The sequence below is a fragment of the Astyanax mexicanus genome, chromosome 21 (assembly GCF_023375975.1).
Source record: "Astyanax mexicanus isolate ESR-SI-001 chromosome 21, AstMex3_surface, whole genome shotgun sequence".
Classification (NCBI taxonomy): Eukaryota; Metazoa; Chordata; class Actinopteri; order Characiformes; family Acestrorhamphidae; genus Astyanax; species Astyanax mexicanus.
Window position 1 is genome coordinate 870,965 of NC_064428.1, and position 13,198 is coordinate 884,162.

General features: G+C 36.0%; 1 long non-coding RNA gene across 4 annotated transcripts; it reads right to left on the minus strand.

The window, feature by feature from the left end:
* Window positions 1–3,328: 3,328 nt before the first annotated feature.
* On the minus strand, window positions 3,329–12,863 carry LOC111192665 (uncharacterized). 4 transcript variants are annotated; one of them, XR_007427956.1, is made up of 4 exons: window positions 12,193–12,863; window positions 10,245–11,009; window positions 7,003–7,087; window positions 3,329–3,572 (listed from the first exon to the last, which is right to left on the minus strand). It is a non-coding gene; the product is annotated as an uncharacterized LOC111192665 (long non-coding RNA). The 4 variants fall into 4 exon arrangements; XR_007427955.1 differs by lacking the exons at window positions 10,245–11,009; window positions 12,193–12,863 and adding an exon at window positions 8,821–9,019; XR_007427954.1 differs by lacking the exons at window positions 10,245–11,009; window positions 12,193–12,863 and adding an exon at window positions 8,791–9,015.
* Between the last annotated feature and the right edge of the window lie 335 nt (window positions 12,864–13,198).

Consider the following 13,198-nt stretch of genomic DNA (forward strand, 5'->3'; position numbering starts at 1 on the left):
GGATACCTGCATTGTTAACACGATTGCTAAAGCTAGCTAACTTACTGACCTTACCGGGGAGTTAGTTAAGCTGCCGGGGAGAGAGCTGAGGTTAGGGGAGAGCTAGCTAACTTACTGACCTTACCGGGGAGTTAGCTAAGCTGCCGGGGAGAGAGCTGAGGTTAGGGGAGAGCTAGCTAACTTACTGACCTTACCGGGGAGTTAGTTAAGCTGCCGGGGAGAGAGCTGAGGTTAGGGGAGAGCTAGCTAACTTACTGACCTTACCGGGGAGTTAGCTAAGCTGCCGGGGAGAGAGCTGAGGTTAGGGGAGAGCTAGCTAACTTTAGCAGTGGGCTAGCTAACATGCTAACATACAATAGCGGCGAGCTAGCTACCTGGAAGGTCTAAATCAGGGGTCTCAAAGTACCGGCCCGCGACGCGGTTTCATACGGCCCCTCACGGGTTAACAAAATAAACATACATCTGGCCCGCAATTCAATTTAATTATTTATGCTTTATTATGTTCGTTTTCATATTTTATCTTAACTTGTATTTTGGTGTGTGTGTGTGTGTGTGGTTTTTGTTTTTTTTGCTTACGCTGCGTTGCCTGCTTTAATAGTCTTCAGTAGCCTTCAACAGTCTAACCTTGCAGCCGTGGTGTGTTCTAAACTCCGTAGTTATAAACATCCTGAGGTTAGCAGCGCGCTAACTGACCTGTTTATAATGTAATCCCAGCAGTGACTCCGTGACGCTGCTCTAAACTGCTGCTGTTAGCTGATTGGGCTGAAAGATGAACTGTAGAGAGCTGTATTATCCGGTTAGTGGGGTTATTTTATTTCATACACAGAAGAACTTAAAAATTTTAAAAACGCTCCAGACTGGCTCAGCTGAGCCCTGTAGCCCGTGGCTGGGCTGTAGCTCTGACTAAGCAAAGACTGCGGGCTTGTGGTGCTGCTGCTGCAGCTCCGACTAGTGGTTGGATGAGGAACTGCTAAATCTGAGGAAATGCTAAATCTGTCACAGCTCACAATTTTTGATTTTATATTTATAAAGCCTTATTTCAGTATCAAACGTTTTGATCAAAGTTAATATAACTTGTACTTGATGTAATTTCTATTCGCTTGAATAGTTTGGTTCTTGATTGATGGAGTTTTTGGATTTCATAACATGACAAATTAAAAGGATTTATGTTAATAGAGCAACAAGCAAACATTTTTCCATGCAACTGTAATATTTGATTGAATAAATAGTATATTGAGAGTTATTTAACATTAAGGAGTAATTACATTCATTTTATATTACATCTGGTTACATTTTCTTATATTTATAAGCTACATCTGGCCCTCAGAGGACAGCCAATATGCCAATGTGGCCCTTGGCAAAAATGAGTTTGAGACCCCTGGTCTAAATAAATAATATTATAATATTATATATATCATATTATAATATAATAATATTATTATATATAATATTATAATTAATAAATAATTTTAGTCTGCATTTTGCAACTGCGGTTCTGGAACGGTTCAGTTGGAGAATCTGTACTCTTATAGTTTTGTTTTTGTGGGGTTTTTTTATTATCAGGCACCACTTTTAAAGATGTAAGGTTAGCCAAATCAGATAATGATGAATGGACATTGAAAATAATTTATAGAGAATATAATATTATCAATAATAATAATAATAATAATAATATTATTAATATTATTATAATTATTAGTAGTAGTAGTCCCTGATAGCACACGTACGTCTCCAAGACGTCTTGGAAAGGTCCGAACATCTTAAATGCATCGCCCCTCATTTGAATAGATCTTATATTGGTCTTATTAACATCGCTGTGCTCCAGTGGCCGAACGCACCCCTAAATACGTCGCTGAAACATCTGCTTTATGCGGGAAATTTGGTATGTTAATTTGCTAGGTCGCAGATACGTCGTTTACACGTCTGCGTTATGCAGGACATTTGGTATGTTAATGCCGTCTTAGGAGTGTAGGTAGCGTGGACGTGGGTGAAATTAAACACAAGGACCCACAAACAAGTTCATGCTTAATACTTTTATATTCTTTCTTTTCCGAACACCAGCCGCAGCCTCCCGCTCTCGTCTCTCTCCTCCCCCTTTTTTCCTCTCCAGCCTCCACCAATTACCAGTCAGAAACACTGAACTTCAATACAAATGTTACACATTGTACAAACTGTCACAACCAAAACCAAATGACTGTTAGATTTTTAGTCTTACATTAATTCGCCAGTTCAGATGCTACCATCATTATACGCCACATGGCTGAGACATGCAAAATGTGGCCACTGAGTTTCGTACTGTAGCAAGCAAAGCACCTCGCTAGAATTACACACAGGATCCCTTGACTCACACTCAACTACGCAGGGTGGGGGGCAGTAGTAACCGTTTATATAGGCAGGAAAACGTGACCTACCTTTGGAGAAGGACGAAATCCTGTTATGACAATAAAACTCTTACATTAACAAAACTCTTCAACATGCATGACACCAGTGTTTTTCCAGAAGATAAACTATGACTGTGTACTTCAGCACAACCTGGAAACTTCATGCTTACTTTTCTAAATTAGCATTAGATAAGAATTATGCACATCTGGAAAAACTTGCAGATTTCTTTAGGTTCAATTCTCTTTTTCTTGCAAAGTATATTTTACTACAAAAGTTTTGTTTTCTGCTCAAGTCCCGACAGCTCAATTTTCCAAGGCATCCTTCCGCTGTTGTTCTTGCCTAATTATGTTATTGTCCTGTGCAGTGGGAATAGGAAATTGATGGCAGCACAAGTTTTTTGCTTGCTTTACATACTACTATATGTGTTCTACTCGCTTGCTTTTGATAAACCACACATAGACTCTTTGTTCCTTTTGTCTTTTTATGGCTTGATTCTTTGGCCTGTACAAGAAGCCTAGAAGTGTTGAACTCTAATTTGCATATGTTCTCTTCTGTGTGATATGAGCTGAGACACATTGTACAGTGTGATCTTACCAGACATTTTAGTCTAGACATTGGGATGAGCAAATACTCTGTAATCTTCACACCTTCAAGGGACCGGCCCTTGCTGGATGCACGTACTAAATGCTATAAAGAACTGTGTAAAATCTGAATAAAGTTAGATTGTTAAGGGAAGCAACTGTGTGTGTGTGATCCTTTCAATCTCCCTCGAGGTTAAATTAGGGTGTGGCAGAAGAACCAGACCAGGGTAGGGGATAACTGAATCCGGGAAAGGGTGAAGGGCAACCAGGCTACTTTATATCCTTTCAATTACATTAAAGAAATTTACTAGTATCTGGAGATTAATGAACCCATGTTCAACAATGCAAAAAAATGGAGTAAGACCTTTAAAGATAAGTTGATTTATTCAAGCATAACAGTAGTAGCTTAGTTAAATGTCTTCAGATGAATCACATATATATTTATACATACATATTTTTTTTATATTCAACACACACACACACACACACACACACACACACACACACACACACACACACACACACACACACACACACCAACTCTATGTATCAGGGACCTTCAGTACAACAATCCAGGCATGGCTGATCCAGACAGTTTGTATTGTACACCTAAAAACAGAAACAACAAGATTTAATTAACCCAAAAAGGTCCAATTCACATTTTCCCATTTTGTTACTTGGGAATGCATTAATCTTACACTTTGGCTGTTGTACCTTTCTGTTTAGCAAATAAAAGTGAATGTAAAAAACATTTTGCTGTTTATATACTGTAATTTGTTTCTCATTTGGGTTTTGTACACATTTATAAACCAGTTGTGTAATATTGTTAATGTTTGAATGTGAAATATATTTATATATGATTTAATGTATATTATTATTGTAGGTATGTGACTATAAATATTTTATATTTAAAATTTTGTTCTAGAAATCAGGTCATAAAACATTTTAATAGTTAAATTATAGTTTGAACAGAGCTGTAGACGCAAAAACAGCTTTTAAATGATCTAGTTTTATCTCCAGCACTAACCCAGCACATCTACTGGAGCTACAGTCTATAAATGAGCTCAAAAACACACATTAACACACTGTCCTGTAGAGATGCTCTCAGGATGTACTGAGAGACTTCATGAGTTAAAGTGAGAAACTGATGAGAAAGTGCTGTAAGGAACTTTACACAGACTTTTGGGTTTATATATTCACTTATTTTATTGTTTTATTTTTGTTATATTATTGAGTTTCTTTCTGACCTGTTCCTGCTTTAACATTAGCTATATGTTTCCCACTGTGAGACTAAACAGATGATCTGATCTTAATGAGTGAGTTAATCTGTATCAGTAACATTAACTTTACAGAACAGCAGTGGAGTCTTTTAGTACACAGCCAAGTTAAACACACCATCAGCTCATGAAACAATATTAGCATTAAAACGCTGATCTTTGCGTGATCTATGTGACTCTGGTCTGCAGAAGTCTGAAAGATTAGTGGTGTTTTACCGGAGATGGAGTCGCTCCACACGGTTTACACGTTATCTTGTTTTTCGCAACGTCAAAAGAGAAATATATCGAAATCAGTTCTGATTGGATTTCGTCCCTGCCAAAGTTAATTTCATTTCATTTAATTTTTTTATGCGGTGTTTATTTAGTTATCGTCTCGTTTTCGTCTTGAAAAAAAGCTTTGTTGACGAAAAATTTTCCTCAACGAAATTAACACTGGTTAGAAGAATGATATTGAGTTTGAATGTGCAAACAGCTTCCTCTGAATCATTTAAACATTATTTAACTGCATTGCCAAATGAGATGATGATAGGTGATAGGACAACCCTAATTTTGTTTGTACAGTTACCAGGTGACCATAAAAGTATGTATTTTCTAAAAATATGATTATTATTTTCAGGGCTAATAGATTATAAACCACTGCAGACCCACACTAACTGACAGAAAAAGGAAAAGCAGAGTCTTCAGTGCAGAACAAATTGACAGTAGGCTTGGGCATTAATGTAAATTCAGACAAACGCTTATCGTCACTAGAATTATTGCAATAAACAACATTGTCCTTAAAAATGTATAAAGTACCCAGTCCCCCCCACATGTCCTTCATGGTCATATTTAGGTGATCTGCTTTATCTCAGCAGACCAATCAAGGGTAACAGTGAATCCTAATACTGGTAAGAAATTATATATACTAATACTAATATTACTACATTAATAATACTAATATTTAAATATACTTTTTGTTTTACTTTAGAGCTGTATATAACTCAGAATTTGGTCACTGGATTTGCACATCCAGTACAACAATGTTTTTAGCCATATAGATTATATAGCAAGCAAAAAACACATTTCATATTCATATTGAAGCATTTAAAATCCGTAAAAGAAGCATAGAGAAACATCTGTCGTGTCGCCTAATTTAATTACTGAAAATTCCTGCATTTATGCAAAACAATTAGGGCTTGATAAAATAACTTTTGCATAAAATCAAATGCAAAAGATTCATGGAAATATTTCCAAAATAAGGTACTGTGCAAAAGTTTTAGGCAGGTGTGAAAAAATGCTGTAAACTAAGAATGCTTTCAAAAATGAAAGTGTTAATTGTTTATTTTCATCAATTAACAAAATGCAGTGAATGAACAGAAGAGAAATGTAAATCAAATCAATATTTGGTGTGACCACCCTTTGCCTTTAAAACAGCATCAATTTTTCTAGGTACACTTGCACACAGTTTTTGAAGGAACTTGGCTGGCAGGTTGTTCCTTGGAAAACTAACCACAGATCTTCTGTAGATGTAGACTCTCTCAAATCCTTCTGTCTCTTCGTGTAATCCCAGACAGACTCGATGATGTTGAGGTCAGGGCTCTGGGGGGGCCATACCATCACTTCTAGGACTACTTCTTCTTTATGCTGAAGATATTTCTTAATGACATTGGCTGTATGTTTGGGGTCGTCCTGCTGCAGAGTAAATTTTGGGCCAATCACACGCCTCCCTGATCGTATTGCATGATGGATACATATCTGCCTGTATGTCTCAACATTGAGGATACCATTTATCCTGACCAAATCCCCAACCCCATTTGCAAAAATGCAGCCCCAAACTTGCAAGTAGCCTCCACCATGTTTCACTACAGCCTTTCAGCGAACAAACTGACTTCTGCTACACCTAAATATTTCCCATTTAAAATCAAAGTTGAGTCGCTTGGTGTTGTTTCCACATCGGAGGAATGACTTTTTGGCTGCAACCAGACTTCTCCGTACAGTAGATGGGTGTACCAGGGTACCACTGGTTTCCACCAGTTCTGAGGTGATGGCATGGCTGGACATCCTCCGATTTCGAAGGGAATAATCTTGATGTGTCCTTCATCTGCTGCACTAAGATTCTTTGGCCGACCACTGCGTCTACGATCCTCAACGTTGCCTGTTTCTTTGTGCTTCTAAAAAAAAAGGGCTTGAACAGCACATCTTGAGACCACAGTCTGCTTGCAAATCTTTGTCTGGGAGAAACCTAAGCATCATTAATTACTGACAATGTCAGGCTGGGACTATCTTGGGCCAGACAACGGCACACATGTATTTATATTTAAAATTAGTCTATTTTATTTTTTATTTAACATTCAAATAAAATGTAAATGAATAAATTATTGAACGTTTATCAGCAAAAAGCTAAATAAAACAACTTAGTTAATATTCAATATCTATGTTAGATGAATAAAAACGTATGTCTAGGTTTTGTGTTTTTATACTCCTAAATAGTTTTTTCGTTCTTCATTTTCCTTTTGTTTAAAAAATATATACATTTTTGCCAGGTTTGGCACTCTATATGTGGCATACATTGTCTATCAAACACATTTAAAAACATGCAAAATGCCAAGCACCAGTTGAGAGAGCCTGTGAAATGTCACACAGAAATCCACGGTTTTGGTTAGCTCTGCTGTGTCCCAATAGAGACTGAAATATTGAACCATGAGCAGACTGATCCATAAATCAATTAGCATTACTCTATATTCAACACAAAATCGAATTTGAATGATACTATATGCATGCACCTTGTATGCCAGGTTCTCTCTCTTCTGTTGAGAGGTCTGTTTACTTGAAAGACGTCTGGAAAAGGCCTCCATAAACACTTCAATTCTGCAAACAGGACACAGAAAAATTGCACACATGATGGTTTGAGCATTAGAAAACATGACATTTGATTATCACAAGTAAAGTGAGCTGCTGACTGCTAATAAAAAATGAAATAAGGCTGATCAACAGTTTTGTTTTTGTTGGTCCATCTTAGCTCATAAGAGGCGTGGACCCATTTTCTCTGTAAAGCTGCTTTGCAGCAACTTGTATTGTAAAAAGTACTATATAAATACAATTGAATTGAACATATTCATTAGGATGTTTAATTTGAATAATATAGGATCATATGAGAGAAATAACTTTCATTTAAATATCATGATGATAAGCACAGAAAAGAGCTTGTTCTTTACCAGAAATGCATGTTTGTCAATAAATAACAAAATTTAAATACATAAAATAAAAACATGACCCACACAATAAGCATGCCAACACTTCAGACAGTTATGCTCAGAGGGGCAGTGTAGCTGTAGGTTTGCATTTTCAAAGTCATAGAAAAGCGTATCTGATTTTCCTTCCTTGCTACCAGTTAAATTTCAATGAGACCAACTGGAACCAGCTTCTGCTTAACTGATGTGAAAATCTACATTCACACCATTCATAAGACTGTAATTAGACGTATGGGCTAACTTAAAGCATTCTACTTTAAATCAGTGGGAGAGAATATGAAAAGGCACATTCTACCCTTAGAGACCAATATCCCTGTACATACCACATCTTACATTACATTACCAGAGCAAAGCATGTCCATTAGAGCGCCAATGTGTTTAAGCACGAGGCAGTAATGCGCGCGAGCTTATGTGTGACATTGATGTGCGCGAGCTTATGTCAGACAGCTTGTGGCGGTTTAAAAAGGCTAGCTAGCCGGTTAGCGGACACTCGACGGTTTTGTGAAGTAACTTATGAAACACCAATGACCTTCCTATCCAACCCGACCAACCAATTCTAGTTAACTTGTATTTGTTTATAGTGCTTTTTATTTTTCTTTGTCTACATTTTGACACACAATTTAACTAAAGTAAGTAGGTTAAAGCTAGCTAACAGGGGGACTTGGCTAGCTAGCTAACTTGCTACCGTTAACTGACGTCAGGTAGTCAAGTTAGCAAGACAGCTAACGCATTAGCTACCTGCTCTAAATTCTTAATTTTAAAATAGTTTAGGTATTTACAGCCAGCAATGTATAAATTTATTACTACAGCTGTATAAAAACAGCAGGCTAGTTGAGTTATTAACTTAGCAATATGGTATTGAAGATTTCAAAATGCTAGCTTAGCTAACTAGCTAACGCTACATTAATAACGTAACTCGTAGCGTCACCGCTTAACTTATATACCGCCTCACGAACGCACTGGCGTGTGTCAATGTATTATATTATTAATAAAAATGAACTGGTTAGCCACAATATCAACTCAATATAGACGCACTACCGACTACAAACTGCAGTGTTACTTAACCTCGCATAATATAGCAAATTTAAATCATTAACATAAACCGTGGGGTCACGGCTAACTTAACTTACCGCGGACGAACGGACGATCTGGCCTGCTAGCATTAACCAGTCTAGCTATAGCCAACACTATGAAACATGCCCATACTAATAAAATGTAAACGTTAGTGTACCCAAGTTGGCTCATTTGAGCAGTAAAAATACTAACGTTACTGAGTGTTAGTATAAGTCCTATGTTGGCGCATTTAAGCAATAAACATACCCAATTGCACTCCTATTCCACCACACTTACGTGAGAACCCACAGTTTCTGAAGCACTAACAGCACAGCAGCACTACAGGCGACAGGTTGTATTAGGACCAAACTCCTCCTTTTCAGTTGTGAGCGTTTTTGTCACGCCTCTCCATTCAAAGCTGTGATGGCTGGTTGGAGGTTTCAGCCAGATCAATAAAAGGGGCGGTTTCCTTTTAGGTTAAAGCTACATGAGCACATTTGATTGTTCTGACATGAGTCCCAAGTCTTGAAAGTCACCAATGTAACAGCATTTTAATATTTAACATTAATTACACTATTTTATATTTACATTATTTATACATTTTTGTAAAGTTTGTATTTATTACAACAAAAATAAATTAGCTACATATACAACTGAGATTAAATAATTTTTCATTATCACATTAAGTTAAAACAAAAAAAATGAAAATGATACTGCAATCCAATTGTTGTGCATCACAAGACATAGTTTATTGTTATGAAATTTAAAAAGTGTTAAATAATGTTTCAGCTCAAACGCTTCAGAGACAGCTCTATAGAAAATGATGTAATGTAATTTTAAGCTGTCTTTGTATGATAAACTATGTTTATCATAAACAATTGATCTACTTGGACAGGGGTTTGTGTCAGGGTTTGCTCTCTTGCTAGTTTTATATACATGTTTGTTAATGTTTTTGACCTATAGATTGTATTCATTTAATGAACTCTGTTTTGGTTCTGCACAGAAAATGCTAAAATAGACCAAACATATTTTTGTAATACAAGGCCATTTCACTACAGAAGCAGTGCTTTTTTTTGTTAATTATGTGACTTAAATCCACAAGTCTCCTAAAAAGTGCACAAGGTTGTAAATTTTGTAAACTGATTAAACTGACAAAACTTTCAAAACTGAAAGTGATTTAATTTTTTAGAACTGAATCTTTTACAATCAAAATGAATAACTGTTTAAATGTTATAAACATAATTACACAACAACAAATCAAGGTACACTCTTTTAAAAAAAAGTTACAAAACAAAAATGTTGATGGATACTATTCATTAAAAAACATGTGATCCACCAATAAACCTTAAAATGGTTCTTTGAAGGTTCTTTAGTAAAATGATTTTACTAAAGAATGAGATATATAACAGAATCAAATTATTCTTAATAGGTGAATTGGTTTTGTATATGCTTGTATATAGCACCACAATGGCTTACATTGCATTGCAACAAACACTCTTTGATGCTATTATCAACCATCTCCAAAAATGTTCTTTGTAGAACCATATATATATATATATATGTATATATATATATATATATATATATATACATATATATATATAACATGTTATAAATAATTTAAAACAATTTAGCAGTGTATAGCAATTGCTTATTTATTATTGTACTCTCGTAGAAATCATACTCATCATCAGAAGAAGAGGAGGAGGAAGAAACCCCACCTGTCAAAAAAAGACTGCCAAATGCACCAAGACCCCCTGCCCCACCTCAAAGACAGAAACAACACATTTCAAAACACAATGGTACTGTATTTAATGTTTACAAAATGGATACCATCACACATACAAGACACATATTTATGGATGAAACAACCACAGTGTATATCCTCTTTCAATAATTTGACAGCATCGATACACCCTTAGCTATAAAAGCTCTGAATTAAGACTTTTATGAATTCTTAGAACTTACCAGTACCTTTCAGCCTAAAAGAGCAAAGCAGGATTGGTGTAACAATCTGTCAGATATTCAAGGTTTAATGTCTGAAACATTCCTAAAGGTAGATTTAATGGAACATTTCAAAACTTTTTAACTTATCTGTGTATCAGTTTCATTGTGGATAATAGTCAGTTAACCACAAGGCCTACATTTAACTGAGAGCAGAGTACGTTTTCTTGTAAATTAAAAAAAAAAAAAAATCCATTATTCCCTTATTGTAATGTTGAATTAACCTATTTACAGAGGACATGATTAAGAAAAAATGAAATAAAAGAAACTCACCTTTTAAGGGAAAATATTTGGAAAAACTCACCTCTTAAGAGTACTTCAGATGTCTAAATAAAAACGTAAGCAAAAGCTCTTGACAATTAATGTGTAGTACGTATACTAAATCACAACAACTTACATTTGTTAGTGTGTAGTTCAGCTGACTAGTTTAGACAAACACTTTTAATCTGCAGGTTACCTCCTCAGCCAGAGCTATTTATTCTCTATAAAAAAAATACAAATCAGATAAAAAGCATTGTAATGATGACCGTGGATATCAGAACCAGTTCAGAAAGTGTGTTTTTATGGGAAGTATAGGCATATGCAAACTGCAAATTGTACTATGCAAAATGACACTGCATTCCTGAATTTTCATTCAGTGACCAAAGATTACTGGGAAATTCAGCTTCATCATTTTAATTTGCGATTTTATACACTACTCAACATTTAAAACAAAGACTTTGGATTTACTAACAAGCTTTATATCAACAGAAATTCATAGTGACTTTACCCTTCTGAAATCCATTCAATTTACCTTAAAAGGAATGTGCACATCTGCATCTACAATAAATCAGCGGCTCTCAAACTGTAGTCTCGCAATGCTGTGCTGTGCTAACACTTGCGGTATGAAGCAGGTCGGCTTGCTGCTGCTCAATTCACCAGTGAAAGGCCTTCTATTGGTGTTACCAAGGGCAGAGTGAGCCTTAAATTGAACCTACATTTTGACTTTGTTTAGTATCTATTTTGGACTTTTCAGAAAAATAAATGCCAGCATGCAAACATCAACACTTGTATTTAATCGAATGGGGCTGTAATGACAAAGCACTACAAACATATGGCAAAACTAACTTTTTAATTCTCTGCCATCAGACTATAGGAAAGGCAAAGAATAACTTGAGACAATCCAACGATTATTAACTAATACAGGAAACTGTGTATATGTATTACAATAAACACCCTTAATACAGGTGTTGAGTGCATCTATCCCAGATTCTGACTGGACAGCCATAGTGGTTATCTTTTTAGGTGAACTGCCTAGGGCCAATTTAACACCACCTTCACCAGCCACATATATTGCAGTACAAAATATCACGGTTTGTTCCACCCTGATCTACACAGAGCATGAATATGATTGTCAAATCAGTGTTCCAATCTTAACTGCTGCATCACACTAACTCATTTCCTTATTAGTTAAGACAATCTTATTACTGCAATTGGAAGCAATAAGTAACTGACCCAGGTTACTTTGTCATAACCAAGCTAATTGTCTCATAATGCTTGGTCACAATAACCTATAAGTAAACACAATAAAATAAAAAGAATACAGTTTAGGGGTGGTGCTATGGCAAAACTGTAAAATTACAAAGTATATTACAATATTTCTTATTCCCTGTAAACAGCACCTACCATACAACAGGACACATCAAGGTGGTACAACCATTGTACATCGAAAGAATCCTCACAGGGACCAGGACACGCCCAGGGTGTCCTACCTAATTTCAATGGTGAGTTTACTGAAGAGGGAGAAAAGCAATTTTTAGTTGTTTAAGAATGACACTTGAGGTTGGTGAAATGCAAATGATAAAAAAGGGGTTGTCTGTGTATGTATATATACTGTGTGTACATACAGTGTTGCTTGAAAGTGTGTAAACCTTGTAAATTGTTTGATATTTCTGCATAAATATTTCCTCATACATCATCAGATTTTCACACACATCCTAATAGTAGACAAAGAGAGACCAGTTAAACAAATAAGACACGTTATCCTTCTGTCATTTATTTATTACGGACAATTATCCAGTAGTACATATTTGTGAGTGGCAAAAGTATGTAAACCTACTTAGCAGTTCATTTAAAGGTGAAATTAGTGTCTTCCCAATTAATAGGATGACAATCCGGTGTGAGAGGGTAGAGCTTGTTATATTTAAAGGATAGGGATCTATCAAACTCTGCTCTTCACAACACATGCGCATTAGGCTGGAAAAGGTTAAAAAAACATCACTAAAGTGTTCCACATTCAGACAGATGTCAGAACTAAATCTCAAGAAAAGGTGGGTCATGCAGCAAGACAACCACCCTAATAAACAAATCGTTGTACTGAATGGGTAAGGAAGAATACAGTTTTGGCCAAGTCAAAGTCCTGACCATAATTCAATGGTGTGTAAAGACCTGAAGCAAGCAGTTAGGAAGAAATCCATCAACATCCCAGAGCTGAAGCTGTTCTGTACAGAAGAATTAGCTAAAATTCCTCCAAGCTGATGTGCATAACTGGTTAACAGTTACTGGAAATGTTAAGTTGCAGTTATTGCTGCAAAGGGGGGGTCATACCAGATATTATACCACAGTTAGTTCCGACCCTGCAATGTGATTGGCTGAGAGGCATTGTAGGAGTGCCATTATTACACGATAATGC